At 40.3% G+C, this 18297-nt stretch overlaps 1 protein-coding gene across 2 annotated transcripts in view; it reads left to right on the top strand.

Moving 5' to 3' along the window:
- Window positions 1–1039: 1039 nt before the first annotated feature.
- The window catches only part of LOC109916516 (importin subunit alpha-5), an 85455-nt gene continuing 68197 nt past the window's right edge, over window positions 1040–18297 (top strand). Inside the window, exons 1-2 of one of the 2 annotated variants that reach the window (XM_048602849.1) lie at window positions 1040–1189; window positions 10862–10972. The gene's annotated coding sequence lies outside the window, so the exon portion shown is untranslated. The remainder of the gene's footprint in view (window positions 1190–10861; window positions 10973–18297) is intronic. The other variant, XM_020516235.2, reaches the window with a different exon arrangement.

Raw genomic sequence — 18297 nt, 5'->3', positions numbered from 1 at the left:
GCTACGCTCCTACTCTCAGCTCTCTTTACCACTTAGAGACGGTAAGGACTGCAGATGCTGGAAGCTAGAGTCAATAAATGTGCAGCTGGAAAAGTACAGCAGGTCAGACAGCATCCAAAGAGCAGGGAAGTCAATGTTTTGGTCCTGACAAAGGCTTTTGGCCTGAAACGTTGACTTCCATGCTCCTCGGATGCTGTCTGACCTCTCATTACCACTTACTCAGCTTCTATTCTGTCCTGGCTTACTAATAATAATCTCCTTATCTGCTCACCCCTCTCATATCTCTCTCCGGGCTCCATCTCCACCTGTCCGCTCAACTCTGCCCCGCATCCCGCAAATCTGATCGTCAGCATGAATACCACATTTTCTTAGCTGCTATCAGTTCCGATGAAGAGTCACCGGACTCGAAACGTTAACTCTGCTTTCTCCCCACAAATGTTGCCAGAACTGCTGTGTTCCACCAGCAGTTTCTGTTTTTGTTTCTGATATCCAGCATCTGCAATTCTTCGTTTTATCTTGAAGAGTGGAAAATGTCTATTTCAGACTTGCAAGTTCCATTCCACCACTTCCAGCCCCATAATAGAAGGGAAATTGTTAAATTTGGAAATCTGAAAGAAGCACATAAAAATGCTGGAAATCATCAGAAAACCATGATAAGAAGTGGTAAATATAGACGGGTCGCAACATTTGACAGATTCAGCCGGCATCTCCTCTGTCAGACTCCCCACCCCCGTCCCCAAAAAGCAGCGATCCCCGCCGTGCAATATCTCCCACATTTGGCGGTGTTCAGTCCCCAGTCCATTCATTCCTTGTGTTTTTGAGACAGTTGAAACAACTGGCATTAACTGCAACGCTGCCGGAACCCGCGTAAAACAGATGTTGGTTCTGTGGACGTTCCAAAATATCGAGCGTGCGCAGTGTACGCGGTAGATTGCATCCTCAAGGGAGCCCGTGACCCCGCAAGACCAGAGAGGAGCATGCGCAGTACGCGTGCGCAGCTGGGATGAGGGTGTCATCAGCACGACGGGGGGGTGTCGCGTGTGCACGCTGTTGCGAGAGTGCGCGTGCGCGACAGGGAAGTGTCTTGAATTTACGCTTGCGCGGCCGGGTGGCTGTCGGCTTCTGAAAGCATCGGGAGGTGGAAGTGAAAGAGCGCGGCTCTGTGCAGTAAATACAGAAGAGATAGCTAGTAAGTTAAAGTTGCTCTGTACTGCTTAAAACATCGTGGAGAAATTGGATGTAAGCAGTGGAAGTTGAGCTCTATCAAAGAAAACACTGTTGCCCTACTGACTGATTTGAGGTGTTAAAATTCCGGCATGGGCCTAAAGTGGGTGGGAGCCACGGGATTGTCATCAATTTAAACTGATTAAATAGCAGGCAAGGGTGGCTCTTAACTGAAATTTTCCGGAATATTTTGTTATCGGAGGTTTCATTCGGTTTTTATCTTGACAGATTTGTTTCAGTGATTTTTGTTTTTTTGACATTCGTTTCTCTGAATCTGCAAATAGGACTTAAATACGTTTTCACATGCTTTCTGTTCTGAATTTTAATTTAAAGCATTGACAGTAACGTTCCCTAATTCTGTTATATAATATAGTATCTAAAGTGCAGTTTATAATACTCTTGAAATCGCATTGAAGTTTGCCTGTGATTGTCATATTTGGGACTGATATTACACTCAATTTCATTATGTACAATTCTGAAGATGTTGGATGAATGATCATCCAGGTGTGTGTTGTGCTATACCTTTTTTAAAAAAAACCTGATCACAATACACAATTATTAGATTCCATTTAAAAGGAGTATAGTAGCTTGCTAAATAGTTTCTGTGCCTGAATTTACTTGAAATTAATTTACTGTTGGATGTTGGATGGCAAACTGGAGGTCAAAAAGATTCCAGTGTGCCTGCTTTGTTAGTGATGATAAGTAACTGAATTTCAGGTTGATGTAATCAATTTTTTTTTTTATCCAGTGTCAAACTCTGACTCAATAATTCAAATGCTCTGTATTGTGGGTGCGCAGCTTTTGTTGTAATCAAAATGTTTTATAAAAGAAAGCTTTAGGAGGAAAATTAGACTACATTTTCCAATAGCTAGTACTGTTCTAATGTTAATAGTAAAAATACAAACTACTTGGTCTAGTAAGGATGTACTTTTACCTGGTAGATTTGTAGTAACTAATAATTTTCATGCTCACTTTTAAGTTAGTTATCATATTTCTAAAGATAGTCAAACTGCCTAGAGGAGTGACCAGTGCTATTGACCTGCTGTGCCCAAGAAAGTATTAATTATGTGAATTTATTAGTGGACAAGATTGGTATTGGTATTTTTTCTTCCTCAAAAACTCCATGATAATTATGTGATATGTAAAAGAAAGGATAAGCATTTGATTTAATATAACTAATTCAGATGAAAACATTTTAAATTGAATTTCATCATTGTGTCCCTGTGGGTTTTCTAAAGAGAATATAAACACAGAAAACGGAGCAGGAGTTGGCTATTCAGCCCTCTTGAGCCGGTTCCACCATTCAGTATGATCGTGGCTGATCATCTAATTCAGTATGCTTTCTCCTTTTTTATCTTCTGGTCCCTTTTTAGCCCTAAGGATTATATTTAATTCCTTCAGAAAACATTCAATGTTTTGACCTCAACTGCTTTCTTGAACAGAATTCCACAGGCTCAGCAGTCTCTGGGTGAAGAGATTTCTCCTCATCTCAGTTCTACATGACCTACCTCTATCTTTGAACACCTAGTTCTAGGCTGCCCAGTCATTGGAAGCGTCCTCCTTGCATTTATGCTGTCTAGTCCTGTTAGAATTTTATAGGTTTCTGAGATCTCTGTTTGTTGTTCTAAATGCTGGTGAATATAGTCATAACAGATCCGGTCTCTCTTCGTTTTGGTCTTTCTATCCCAGGGACTGGTCCAGTAAACCCATCTTGCAGTTCCTCCAAGATCAGAAGCTCCTTCCTCTGATAAGGAGGCCAAAATTGCGCATAATACTCTGTGTGGTCTCAACGGGGCCCTGTACAATTGCAGCAAGACGTCCCTGCTCCAATAATTGAATCCTCTCGCTATGAAAGACAATATACCATTTGCCGCCTTCACTACCTGCTGCACCTGCATGCTTACTTTCAGCAACTGGTGTACACTGACATCTAGGTCTCGTTGCACCTCCCATTTCCCAATCTATTACCATTCAGGTAATCTGCCTTCCTGCTTTTGCTACCAAACTGGATTACCTTCCACTTATCCACTTTAGATTTAATCTGCCATACATTTGCCCACTTGCTCAACTTGTCCAAATCACACTAAAGCAAGCCTGCATCATCCTCACAGCTCGCTCACTCTTCCCGTGCCCACACCAAGCTTTGTATTATCTACAAAATTGGAGATATTACATTTAGCTCCTTCAATAAAATCATTACTATAGTTGTACTGTGAATAATTGGCGTCCAAGCCCTGATTCCTGCTGTACCCTACTAGTCACTGCTTGCCTCTTGGAAGAACATCCATTTATTCTGGCTCTTTGTTTTCTGTCTGCCGACCAATTCTCTGTTCATGTCAATGTGTTACCCACCAAGCACATGAAACTTGTTGACCAAAAAACTTCCATATTTTTCCACAGTAAGCCTAGCCTCAGAGATCTCAGAAACCTATAAAATTTTAACAGGACTAGACAGCATAAGCCTAGTCTCATAAGAAAGACTGGCTTAGACTTACTTAGCATGTTTTAAGACGTATGAATGTTCTGAAATACTTTACAATAAATTAAATGCATTAGAAGTGTCATCACTTTTGTAAAATGCAGCAGCCAATTTGCACACAGCAATGTGGTAATAACCAGCTAACCTAATCATGTGGGTTCAAGGTTATATGTTTGCTAGGATACTTAACTGCTGCTATTTAAAATAGTGCCATGGAATCTGTTAACCCTACCTGAGGGCAGGCAGGATTATAGTTTAACATCTCATCTAAAAGGCCAAATTACTTAGAGCTGTTTTATTTCATAATAGAAGGAAATGTAGAATTTTAATCTTTTGCAATTATAGCTTTGATTCTTTTGAAAGATAAAAATCAACTTGTCATTTAAGCTTTGAGTATTGCTGTGAAAGGAATATGATGTCAAGCAGTTTGTCTTACAACCGTCAGGACCAATGCAAGAATGTTAGGTTTCATAGGGAGGAATTAATATTGCTGAAGAAAAAGGTGTTTGTTTGCCAAGTTGACTCACCATTGAGTGATTAATGCTAACCACATTCCTGAAATTCATAATGATTTGCATTTTCTGTTCAATGAACTTTGACCAGAATTTTGTCTCTTTTCACGTGAACAGATTTCGTGAAAGTGCTAGTAAACTTGCTGGTCAATTTCTGAATGACTTTGAAAGTAAATGAAGTAGTCTACCATGAAAAGGTAGTCAGACAGATTTCATCAGTGGTCAAACTCTATTTCGAACTCTGCACCAAATTATGTACATCATGGTCCACAACCTCCTTGCACACTAAAATAAAAATACAGTTGGTTCTCCTGTAACACGATAGTTGCATTTTTGTGTGACATCGCACTATAGAAAATCGCCATGGAAAATCGTGTTATAGGGAAATCGCTATACCTGTACAGCAGAAAATACACATTATCCAAATAGCGTCCACTATTCATCAATCGCGTTATGGCTAATTCACATTAACGAAACACACGGTATAGCAGAACTACATGTATTGAGGATTTCTGGATAGTCATTTGAAGAAGGTCTTTTTGGGATGTTGTGGTGCCTTGTCAAAGAATCCTCAGTGATGCTGTGCCTTTAATATTTCACTATGGTGATTTGAGGTAATCGGGCCTAGTCGTATGCTGGTGTTTGTGAAGCTGATCAATTAAAATTAAACATTCAGGCCTTTTATTCATTTAAGGTTTTGTGTGAAGAAACCAGAAGAGCTGCTACCTGCTCTTGGGGAAAAACAAGAATGTGGTTGCATATATGCCCTGTTTTTTTTTCAGCAACACCAGGATGTTGTTTTGAAGTGGGCTGCCATGTAAAGGAATGGTTTGGCATACTTGTCATAACACAATACTGCCTTAATGGTAAAGGAATTGTCAAACTAGAATGAGAAACCTTTTATTTAGCATGCCTTTGAGACATCTTGAGTGCTTCACAGCTCGTGACTTAATTTTTGGGTGTAGTCTCTTCTATAGAACTATTCACCTTTTTACAATAAAGAAGAAAGCCATTTAGTCAGTGTGTCTCTGCTTCATAGAACCCGTGTTGTTTTGTAGGCATGCACTTTAATTTATGCACACAGACTTCTCCAAAAAGAAATGTGGTAATTGACCACTGTGTGGTTTTGCTTGAAGGTTGAACATTTCCCAAAAACATAGGGGATCTCTTTTTCTCTGCAAACATTGATGCAGTGTCTTTTACATCTGTCATTTCGTAGAGAAATATGCAGTTTAATATGGAATTGACCCATGTGTGACCGAAAGTTAAATTCTGGCCTAAGTGATTTGATCTTGGCAGCGCTTCCAGACGAAATGGACACTTGACCTCATTGCCCCAATTCTATTCAAGGCCCCAAAAAAAGCTGCTTTGTTATTGTTAAGTGACTAGAAGTGCTTGTCCGTAAATTTTTATTGGGAATAAGTTTTGGTTCAGCTTTGATATTCCCCAGAATAGTAAAAATGCTGTACACTTGAACTGGATTCAGATAACAAATAGACACGTGAATATAAGGGTTTTGAGATTTTTAACTTGCGTATTTGTTCACAAGATGAAGGCATCACTGGCTAGGTCATCTTTATTGCCTAACCCTAATTGCCTGGAGGGCTGTGGGTTGGGAGTCACGTGTAGGCCAGACTGGGTAAGGATGGCAGTTTCCTTCCCTAAATGACCAGATGGGTTTTTCCTGACAGTTGATTCCTGGTCATCATTAGACTCTTGATTCCAGATTTTTATTGAATTCAAATTCCACCCTCTGCCATGACGGGATTTGAATCCAGGTCCCCAGAACATTACCTGGGTCTCTGGATTAACAGTCCGGTGATTATACCACTAAGTTGTTGCCTCCCTTGAACTTCAGTTGAGTATTTGCCTTTACAAAAAGCTAAAAATGTAGTGTTTATTGTTTTGGTACAACACAGGGAGAGCAAGACAGTCCAAATCAGACTCACTAACTCTGGATATTGCAACACAATGAAATTAAAATATTCAATAACCGTTAAAGTTGCCCAGTTGTTCCAAACCAGGATTTATACATAATAATAGATATCAGACACCAGGTTTATATCTTAGGCAGAAGTTAACACTTTATTGCTAATACTGTTATTTCAGAGAAAAGCTAAACAAGGTTATCTAATTAATATCTATTTATTTAACTTCAAGGTACCGCATAGTAGGTTGTTGAGTAAGTTTAAGTTTCATGAGATCCAGGGAGAGCTAGCCAATTGGGTACAAAATTGCCTTGATGGTGGGAGATAGAGGGCAGTGGTAGAGGGTTGCTCTTCAGACTGGAGGCTTGTAATCAGTGGTGTGCCACAGGGATCCATGCTAGATCCACTGTTGTTTGTCATTGGTCTAAATGATTTATACGAGAATTTAGGAGGTATGTTTAGTGAGTTTGCGGATGACACCAAGGTTGGTAGTATAGCGGACAGTGAAGAAGGTTATCTGGGAATGCAGTGAGATCTTGATCAACTGGGCCAGTGGGCTGAGGAATTGCAGATGGAATTTAATTTAGATAAATGCAAGGTATTGCATTTAGGTAAGGCAAACCAGTGCAGGACTTGCAAAGTCAATGATGGGGACCTGGGGAGTGTTTATAGAACAGAGATCTAGGGGTACAAGTCCATAGCTCCCTGAAAATGGAGTCACAGATAGGGTGCTGAAGAAGGCTTTTGGCATGCTAGCTTTCATCAGGCGGAGCATTGAGTATAGGAGATGAGATGTCTTATTGCAGCTGTACAAGACTTTGAGGCCATATTTAGCGCACTGTGCAGTTCTGGTCATGCTACTGTAGAAAGGATAATAGTGCTGAAGTACTGAAAAGATCTACTAGGATGCTACCTGAACTGGAAGGTTTGAGGTATAAGGAGAGGTTGGATAGGCTGGGACTCTTTCACTGGAGTGTAGGAGGCTGAGGGAGCGACTTTTATAGAGGTCTATAAAATCATGAGAGGCATCAATAAAGTAGGTAGCAGACAGCTTTTCCCCATGGTAGGGAAGTCTAAAACTAGAGGGCATAGGTTTAAGGTGAGAGGGGAGAAATTGATGAGTCCAAAGGGGCATTTTTTTTTCCAGAGGACAATGGTGGAAGCGAATACAGTCATCATTTAAGAAATAGACAGGTACGTGGATGGGATAGGTATGGAAGGATATGGGCCAAATGCAGGCAAATGGGACTAGTTTAAATTGTGAAAACTGAGCTGCGTGGGCAAAGTTAGGCTGAAGGGCCTGTTTTCACGCTATAGATCTCTGACTCAATGACTTAATGTCAAATTATTTAAACCCAATCATTTCTGATTGTAGCCCCCTTCTCTCACTCAGACAATTAAGGGATAAATTAAAAAGTTGTAACTGGCTAATTCACTAAAGTAGTTTCAACAATAAGTACCAAGTCTTTAAGAAAATGCTTTGCTGTGTTGACAGCTGCACGGGATTATATCTTGCTTTAATTCTGAAGACCAGTCAATGCAAACAGCTTCCAGCAGATTCCAAGGAATATTGTTATTTCTTATAAACTAGGATTCTTTTCTCAATACAGCAATTTGAAAACTGGATGTAAACTAGAGAGGAACACAAACTCTTTCCAGCAGCCTTTTATAGCCATATTGCCTTCTGACCCAGAAAATAGTCAAAACCAGTTCAATCTTTGGTTTCTTTTTAGATCATAGAATCCCTACAGTGTGGAAACAGGCCCTTCGACCCAACAAGTCCACACTGACTCTTGGAGCATCCCAGCCAGACCCATCATGCTATAACCCACCTAATCTACATGTCCCTGAACACTATGGGCAATTTGGCATGGGCAATCCACCTAGCCTGCACATCTTTGGACTGTGGGAGGAAACCCACGCAGACACGGGGAGAATGTGCAAACTCCACACAGACAGTTGCCCGAGGGTGGAATTGAACCCGGGTCCCTGGCGCTGTGAGACAGCAGTGCTAACCACTGTGCCACCATGCTGCCCTTTTGTTTTTCCAACATTCTTGGTTGGCACTGTGAACCCCCCACCATTGCCCCTTTTAGCATCCAAGCAGCTACCAGTTCTTAAGCATAATATGTCTTGGGCACAGAAACATCTACAGTGTTGTTAGGATATAATAAACCCTGCAATTAACTTTCCAGGCCAGTTCCCAAAAGCAAATAATAAGTTTGTCCTTCCTTTTGTTTTTTTTATGACAAGCTCAAAGTCCAAATTTCAACTCTTGACCTCAGCTGCGGTTCCAAACCAAAACTGGGAAAAAAGAAAAATAGTGATGGTCCCAATAGTTTTAAAAGCTAATTTCATTAGTTGAGCCTGTGTTTTAAATATTTCTCTGCAGGCACAGTTGACAACATTTTTTAAAAAAAAACACTTTGGATAAGTACGTGAATAAAAAAGATACGAAGGGATATCTGCCAAATGCAGGCAAATGGGACTAGTTTAGTTTGGGAACATGATCAGCGTAAACTGGTTGGCCCGTCGGGTTTGTTTCCATGCTGTATGACTTCAATGCTCGGTAATCAAATCCATCAACTGTTTCTCTGCAACATTTGGATAAACTCAGTTTTTATCTTTTATTTTCCTCCTCAATCCTGTCAGCGTTAAAGGGGCGTCTTCAGCTGACACAGTGAGTTCTGCTAAAAGATACTGTCTGAAATGTTTAACCATCTTAAAATACTGAATGACTTGTGCACTTCTAGCAACATTTTAGATTGCAGGATTCCCTGTATATCTTCAGTATTTTAAAGAAGAATTTTGTCCTTTGGATCTTGAAACACTGACATGACTGTGTTAATTGCCCGTTATAGTTGTATTTCCTGATTTGTTGTAGTCCCTGTACTAGTGTTGAGATGGGACATTCTAGACTACTGACTCAATATTGAAGAATAAATGGTGATGTCTTTGCAAATCGGGATGTTCTGTGGTCGGAAGATGATAGTGCTCCAGTACCAACGCTGTTTTTGACTTTCTCAGCCGAAATTTTAAGAAAGCAGGTGATGGTGAAAATATGTGAGGAATGTCATATAAACCACCCCAAAGTCCCCAGTGCTTAACATAACTCATTGACGTAAACTGTGTTATAGGAGCCAATATTGTGGCTTTCTGTAAAGAACTTCCAGCTCTTGTTTCCTTGTGGCTCAGTGATCAGATAAGATGCAGTATTCAAGATGTGCTATAAGCTGTTGTCCTGTATAGACATGACTTACTAAACCTGAATCGGATTGTTTTAACTATATTTTACAGTATTTTATTAATAATAAATTGCTCCTATGCAGTGCCTGAAAACGTTGAGTATTCCGCTAACTAAAATATTCTGTTCTGCTATAATTTAACCTTTTAATGCTGAAAAGAAACAGTGGTCCCACAGGCATTCAACAGTATTTCAAATTAAAAATTAATACCATCCTCCTTCCATTTAATAAAGCATTTGAGGCAGTGTGTTTATTAGTATCCTGTTTGGAATATGTGATTGGCAGTAAATAGTACCATATATCAGAGGCTGCAGCAGCTTATTGTGGCTAACTGATATTATATTGTGAAGAAATTGCCTTTTTACATGGATTTTCATAGGTTAAAGGGTAAAATAAGAAGAATCTAAATCTTCAATTACAGTTGCCACTAAGTTTTATCACTATTAATGTGTCTTCTATTTCACACTACATTTTTTGATAAATTTACTATTTTTCTTGACATCATTCCTTATCCAGAAATTGTTTCCTAAACCATTCAGTTACTGTTGGGATTTTGAATTGAGCTGATAAAACTTTGACTTTGGAATCGGAATGCAAATTATTCAGTTGGAACACAGTTACTAATGAAAGATTGCCTTTTAAAGCCAACCAAAATTTTCATTTTGGCATCTGATTGTGTACAGTAAGCTTGTGGAGCAGGGAGTCCTCATTTTAAGTATCCCTTATTTAAAGTGCCATTCCTTGTTTTAATATCCCTTGTGTTCTGGTTGTGTCCTGCTTTATTGCATAACTCGCCTCATCAGTGAGGTCCTCAGTTGTGCTACAGGAATTGGTGCCATGCCGTCAATGATCTTTTTTTGTGAACTGTTCTGTGCTCTGGCACTGAACTAAACTTTGCTTTAAATCTTTTTATTGAATTTATTTATTTGTACCTGTAATATAACTTTTTTAGGTTTATAGAAAAAATTCTCTACTGTATTCTACAGTACTTTAAAGAAATTGAGTCAAATACTGGTAAAGACTTCTCTGCAAGCAAGGAGCCTTTTCCTCACAAGCTTTATGTTTTTGATTTGCAATTTATTTCAGCTAGGAATATACAGAATTGCACAAGCATGGCCCAGTAATTCAACTGCTACATTACTTTTCTATTTTACGTGAAGGTTATCCTCTGAAACCTAACCTTCCTATGGGAAACCATACTTCACTTCAAGTTGCAATATTGAGAAAAGTAATCTTGACTTTAAGTGAGAACGTCCTGTAAATACAAAGTGCTGGAGAAACTCTGGCAGCACCTGTGTAGAGAGAGTTACTGTTTTGATCCAAACTAATTATTCTCAAGGTAATAATGGTTATCCTTGTACTGTATTTCACTTGTATATATCAATAGGAAACATTTGGATTGTATTTCATTTTTGTCCCACACCCCAAATTGCACAGTGGTGGCTGAAAATTTTGACTTTCTGCTTCTGACAGTTTGCTGCACATGCCCTAGAATTAAAGGAAGCCCATGAGGCACTGATCAACTCTTTGTGGTAGCATAGTCCAATCTGTCGCTGATCCTCAGGAGGTCTAAGAAAACAATAGGTATGTTGTACAATCCGCCTCTCCTCTGTTGGCTGTAGCTTGTCAAAAAAAGATAGTTATTGAGATTAGTTATAATTCAACCTATTGCTGTCCAGACTGAGATCATATAACTCTAGCACTGTTCATTTGACAGAAATTTACAGTTATGTTGGATTTCTCGAAACATTACCTTAGTGTATTTCACTTTTACTTGGTTTTAAGAATCAGTTTTTGCTTTCTTTTCACATGGACTTGAACTGCAAAATGTTGCTGGCTTATCTAAACCGAAAGGAAGCTCTGCCACCATATTGTTATTTTGGTTCTGAAGCACATCTAGAAGTTACATTTGCGCAAAACTTTGGACTCAGTCTGGAATGCATTGTTCATTTCTGGACACTGGGACATAGGAAGAGGGTGATGCACAAATTCAACAACTAATTTGAGGCTGGAAGTGTTAACTTTAAGCTCAAGTGGTAAAGACTATACTTGTATCCCCTTGAATATAAAAGGTTGATCCAATTGAAATGTGTAGGGTGATTTAAAGATAATGACAGTAAATATTTCACTCTCACAAGGGTACGTTACCTTTGAAATTTAGAGTTAGTTGATCAGGGTTACGTTGGAAAATCATTCTTCACCTAAAGTGTGATGGAAATCTGAAACATTCTAACACCCCAGAAGTCAGTCAGTTGAAGGTTTCAAGCTGTGATTGGTTCTGAAACACTTAATACAAAAAGAAATGTACATAGATGGAATTGAGATACAAATTGAATAGTAGAACTAATTTCGGGATGAGTAGCCTACTCCTGAGTCTGATTGAAAGAAAAGGAAACAAATTGGAACAATTTAAACTGGTGTCTTGCTAGCCCGCCTGTGGAGCAAACATTGCATACCTGAGCGTAAGTGAGAATTATAACATCATATAAACTCGTTTGTATGATGTGGCTTGCCGGATTGACTTTATTTCCTTGTGTGGACTCTGGACTTACTCTTATTGATAGTATGCCGGTTGAAAAGAGAGGACTGTATGAAGTTGTGTTTAACGAATCTCTGATTTGCATCGATCTTTTGATAGGAGTTTATTTTTTTCTTATTTCCTGGTAAATACACTAGTTGTGTTTCTGTCACAGGCCTAATGTCCAAAATCTGGCACACTTAGGATGAAGACCATAGCAGAATTTGGATTTGTGACAATTTTTAATCACTCACCAGATCAGATGAGCGCAAACTGTTTTTAAAAACATATATAAGCACTTTGGTTTTATGGCTCAGAACTGGTTTGAGGTTGTTCCATTTTTTGTTTTGAGGATCAAAATTCCTCTGGCACCAGTATTCATTCACAAGTGAGGCCAGTTCTTCACATTTGTACCCTGCATTTAATGTTTAAGTTTGAGTAAGAGAACTGAAAGCGTTTCAGTGGTTATGGTGGTTTCAAAGATGTGAAGGTATAAGGTAAAGTCACCATAGTCCTACCGGAGCATAAGCTGCATCTCGTTAAATTGTTGATTCATAGGAGAATCAAGCATTACAGGGGAAGGTCAGGAATGTTGGATCAGCCATCATCCTTTTGAATGGATGAGAAAAGAGGAGGCCGCTTGGCCCCTCAAGTTATCACATGGTGTTAAGATGACTGGTGGTAATTTAACTTCCAGGTGAGGGGAAATGTTGAAAAGAGGAGTCCTTCATGGTAACCTATGCCAGTGTGAGAATTAAACCCATGCTGTTGGCATTACTTGTATAGCAAACCAGCCATCCAGCCAACTGAGCTAACCTGGGCAAATCTGAGCAGATTGTTCTATGTTTATCTGAGATGGAAGCTTTGAATAAACAGATTTTTTTTTTTTTAATGCTTTGTAACTGCAGAGCTAATGAGGAATATCCTCATCGAAAAACTTTAATTCTATTAAAGTTTGAGTTAGCACAGCATGGTGGAGGTATGCACTCCACAGACGACTACACTTCTTCAAAATGGATAAAGCCTCATGTATGTCAATGTAGGCAAAAGAGAATGCATTATTAAACCAGATTTCCTCTAAGCTACAGGCCCAACTTGTCTGTACATATCCTATGATTTGCATCCATTTTGTCCTATCCTAATAATGGTACATGGCATTAGTGAGACTGCGCATGGAGTATTGCCTGCAGTTTGGTCATCTTTCTTGAGCAGAGGTGTAATCACATTGGAAGTGGTTTAGGGAAGGTTGACTAGGTTAATTCCAGAGATGAAATGTCATCTGCGAAGTATAGATTGAGCAGTTTAGGCCTATAATTTGGTAGAGTTTGGAAGAACGAGAGGAAATCTAATTGAGGGATATAACATGCCAAAGGGAATTGCCAAAGTAGGTGTAGAAGATGTTTCCTCTTCTAGGGCAATCTAAAATGAGAGATCATAGTTTAGGATAAGGGATAATAAATTTAAAACAGATGAAGAGAAATTACTTCTCTCAACGGTTTGTGAATCTGTGGGATTCACTATCCCAGAGTGTGGTGGATGCCAGGACATTGAGTAAATTTGAGGAGATAGACAGATTTTTAGTTAGCAATGGGTTATACAGAACGGGCAGGAAAATGGAGCTGAGGACAAGTTTGAGATCAGCCGAGATCGTATTGAATGGAAGAGCAGACTGGAGTGGGTGAATTGCCTCCTCCTGCTCCTAGTTTATAGACATGCAGCACGGAAACAGACCCTTCAGTCCAACCAGTCCATGCCAAACATAATCCCAAGCTAAACTAGTCCCACCTGTCTGCTCCTTGCCAATTTCCCTCCAAACCTTTCCTGTTCACGTATCCATGCAAATGTCTTCTAAAGACTGTAATTGTGCCCACATCCAATACTTCATTAGGAAGTTCATTCCATACATGAACCATCTTCTGTGTTTAAAAGAAAAAATTTGCTGCTTGTCTTCTTTAAATCTCTCCTCTCTCCTTAAAAATGAGCCCCCTACTCTTGAAATCCCCCATCCTAAGGAAAAGGCACCTACTATTAACCTTATCTATACCCCTTGTGACCTTTAGAAGTTTATAAAATCATCTCAACATCCATTGCTCCAGTGAAAAAAGTCCCAGCCTTTCTTTGTAACTCAAACCTTCCATACCCGGCAACATATTTGTAAATCTCCTCTGAACCCTCACCAGCTTAATATCCTTCCTATAACAGGGTGACCAGAAATGGACACTACTGCAGAAGAGGTCTCATTAATGCCCTGTACAATATGACTTCCCAACTCCTGTACTCAAAAGAACTAAGCAGTGAAGGCAAGCGTGCTAAATGTCTTTTTAAACACCCTGTCTATATGTGACGCAAACGTCAAAGAATTATATACCTGAACCCTCTGTTCACAACATTACTCAAGACCCTATCATTAATTGTATAAGTCCTACCCTTGTTTATTGCACCAAAATTCAATACCTCGCATTTATCCAGATTGAACTCCTCCGACCATTTATCAGCCCATTGACCCATTTGGTCAAGATCCCTTTGTAATAATAGGAAACCTTCACTGTCTGCAATGCCACCATTTTTGGTGTCACGTGCAACCTTACTAACCCATGCTTTCCATATTCATTTTTATATGTTATAAATAACAAAGGACCCAGAACTGATCCCTGTGGAACTCTGCTGATGACAGGCCTCCAGTCCAAAAAAAAAACCCTCCACCACCACTGTCTCCTGCCGTCAAGCCAATTTTGTATGCAATTGGCAAGGTCCCCCTGAATCCCATGTGATCTAACCTTAGCAATTAGTCTACCTGTGGAACCTTGTTTACGTTGACTTTGACTTTAGTAATGCCTTTGACAATGTTGACAGTGGATTAGTATACAATCATTTTGGTAACTTCCTGAAAAAACTCAATCAAGTTTGTGCGACATGACTTTCCTCTCACATAACCATGCTGACTATCCCTAATCAATTTTTGCCTCTCTAACTGTCCATAATTCCTACATTTTAAAATCATCTCCGACAATTTACCCACAACTAATGTCAGACTCTGTTATATAGTTCCCCAGTTTCTCCTTGTAGCCCTTCTTAAACAAAGGTGTAACATTAGCCACCCTTAGTTATAGATGATGCAGTTATTTCTGCAAGGAGACTCATAATTTCCTCCCTTACTTCCCACGACTAGAGGATTATTTTTCGGACTACAGGCCTGTCACCAGTTTTCCACAGGGATCTGGATCTTCTCTTGTTTGTCATCTGTACTTTCATCCTTGTCATTTATATAAAAGACATTGTTAGAAAGTTTGCAGATGACACCAAACTTGGTGTCATTGTAGACAGTAAAGGTTTTCTAAGATTACAAAAGGATCTTAGTCAAATAGGTCAGTAGGCTGAAAAATGGCAGAAACGGATAAATGAGAAGTGTTGCATTTTGGTATAACAAACAAGGGTAGAACTCATACCGTTAACGGCAGGACCTTGGTCCTGTTGTATACCTAAAGAGCTTCCTCTTCTGTAATGTGATAAGTGTGGAGCTGGAGCATAGCAGGCCAGGCAGCATCAGAAGAGCAGGAAAGTTGATGTTTCGGGTCGGGACCCTTCAGAATTTGGGGGCGGGAGGGAAGGTGGGTGGAGAAAGGGAGCTCAGAAATAAACAGGAGGGGTGGGGTTGGAGAAGGTAGGTGGGATGGTGATAGGTGAGTACGGGTAGGGAATAGTGAATTTGGTCAGTGGGATGGGTGGGGTGGATAGGTGGGAGAGAAGATGGACAAGTTGTGTCAGGTCAAGGAGGTGGGGTGAAAGGGAGGGTTGGTCATGGGGTGAGGGCAGGGGCGGGGTGATTTTGAAACTGGTAAAATCCACATGTAGGCCATTGGGCTGTAGGCTCCCGAGGCGGAATATGAGGTGCTGCTCCTCCAGTTTTCAGGTGGCAGCATTTTGACACTGGAGGAGGCCCAGGATGGACTTGTGGGAGTGGGAGTGGTTCACGACCGGAAGGTGTTTGTTCGGAACAGAGTGTAGGCGCTCTACAAAGCAGTCTCCGAGCCTCTGCTTGGCCTCACCAATGTACAGGAGGCTGCATCGGGAGCAGCGGATGCAATCAACCATGTTGACGGATGTGCAGGTGAACCTGTTTGTTTGGTGCCTTGAATGGAGGTGAAGGGGGAGGTGTAGGCGCAGGTGTAGCACTTCCAGGGTGCAGGGAAACATGCCAGGGTGGTGGGGCTGTTGGGGAGTGTGGAGTGGACGAGGGAGTCGTGGAGAGAGCGGTCCCTACGAAAGGCAGAAAGGGATGGGGAGGGAAATATGTTGTGGGGTGGGATTGTAGGTGGCATAAGTGGCGGAGAATGATACTTTGGATACAGAGGTTAGTGGGGTGATATGTGAGGACAAGAGGGGGATTCTGTCTTTGTTTTTGTTGGGGAGGGGGTGTGAAGGCAGAGATGCAGGAAACGCAAGAGATGTGGTTGAGAGCATGCAGTCCTTGAAATAAGACAACATCTGGGACGTTCGGGAGTGGAACGCCCCATCTTGGGAGCATATGCAGTGGAGGATTTAGGAGTAGGGCATCGCATTCTTGCAGGAAGGTGGGTGAGGGGAGGTGTAGTCTAGGTAGCTGTGGGAGAAGGTGGGCTTGAAATAGATGTCGGCTTCGAGGTGGTCATCAGAATAGAGACAGATAGGTCCAGGTGAATTTGAAGTTGGGGTGAAAGGTGTTAGTAAAGTTGAGGAACTCTTTCCCCCACGCCCCATTTCTGAAGAAGGGTCCCAAACCGAAATGTCAGCTTTCCCTCTGCTGCTAGGTCGGCTGTGTTCCTCCAGCTCCACACTGTTATCGCTGACTCCAGCATCTGCAGGTCTTACTACCTCTTCTGTAATGTGAACTGTCTTTAAAACATCAAAATTTATTTCCCGGTCTTCTCTAGCCTCCATTTCTTTCTCCACAGTATTTTTCAAAAAAAAGGCGCAAAAATATTCATTTAGAATCTCTCCTGTCTCCTGGGGTTCAAGACAAACATGACCTCTTTGATCTTTAAAGTTCTTTAGTACATGTACTGTAAGCTTCACTGAAACTATAAGATGTGAAATCCTGTCAAGTTTGATTTTGGCCAGATTGCTGAAAAGCATGGCAAATTTCAAACACTATTTCATTATTTAAAAAGGGAGAGATATTTTAAAAAAAAAAGCAAGTAACTAGCAGTTTGTTATCAGTTTTGAGAAAACTTTGGGGATATATCATCAGAGACCAAATGGCGGACAAGTTTTAACTGATCATAGAACTAATCATGTATGATTAAACTGGTTGAGATTTTTCTAAGAAGGCCATTCATTGCTGAACGTTAGCTTCCAAAGGCATTGTGCAAATTCTTGCCAAATGTTGAATCTGTTCAATCACTAGGGTAACTAGAATTTCAAAATTCAAGTGTAAAAGTTTGAATTAGCTGGCAGATTCTGAGAATCCAATTCAAGTTAAATCTACAGTCCCTGGCAACTACAAAAGCAATAGAAAGTTTTGCCTGCCAACACAAGATTTCTCGAACTCTGTTCTTCTATCTAGACTTAGGTTTACTTTGAATGGTCTGGTTGCATGATGCACATCCAGCCCAATTGATCCAAACCAAATTTATATTCCAGATAAGTCTGCTCCCATTATTTTCTAAATCAATTTGCACTCCTGTGTCCCCCGCCCAATTTGTATCTTATCTATTGAACTGGCTTTTGCTTATCTCAAAGGAGTCATAATCCAAGGACAGAACCAAGGCATGTATTAACATTCAGTAATTGATTGAAGGGTCCTTTAAACCAATAGTACAGGAGTCACTGCCTTGCTGTATGATGCTCCTCAAATTCACACAATTTGTTGGAGTTGGAACTTTAGTTTTCTGTTTCTGTCTTGTAAAATATAGCTTGACGATTGATTCGATGATTTTATAATCCAAATGTATTCCAAGATGTCGAGTGAGGCAATGGAGGAAATAGCAGGCATACTTTCAAACATTTTCAATTCCTCTCTGGCTGTCCTCTAGTCCTGTGGTTGATGTGGTGCCATTATTCAAGAAGGAAGCAAGGGATAAACCAGGAAACTACAGGGCCGTCAGACTCCCCTCAGTGGTGGGAAAATTATTGAAAGCAATTCTGAAGGACAGAATTAATCTGTATTTGAAGAGGCAGGGATTAATCAAGAACAGTCAGCATGGATTTTGTTAAGGGGAGGTCATGTCTGACCAACATGATTAAATTTTTCAAAGAGGTGACAAGACATGTAGATGAGCACAGACAGTCAATTTAGATGACTTCAAGGCTTTTGGTGAGGTCCTGCATGGGAGACTGATACAAAGGGTAAGAGCCCTTGGGATTCAAGGAGATTTGGCAAGTTGAATCCATATTTAGATGAGTGGTCAGAAGC

Source organism: Rhincodon typus, chromosome 11, assembly GCF_021869965.1.
Source record: "Rhincodon typus isolate 14 chromosome 11, sRhiTyp1.1, whole genome shotgun sequence".
NCBI lineage: Eukaryota > Metazoa > Chordata > Chondrichthyes > Orectolobiformes > Rhincodontidae > Rhincodon > Rhincodon typus.
This window is presented reverse-complemented; position numbering and strand designations above follow the sequence as displayed.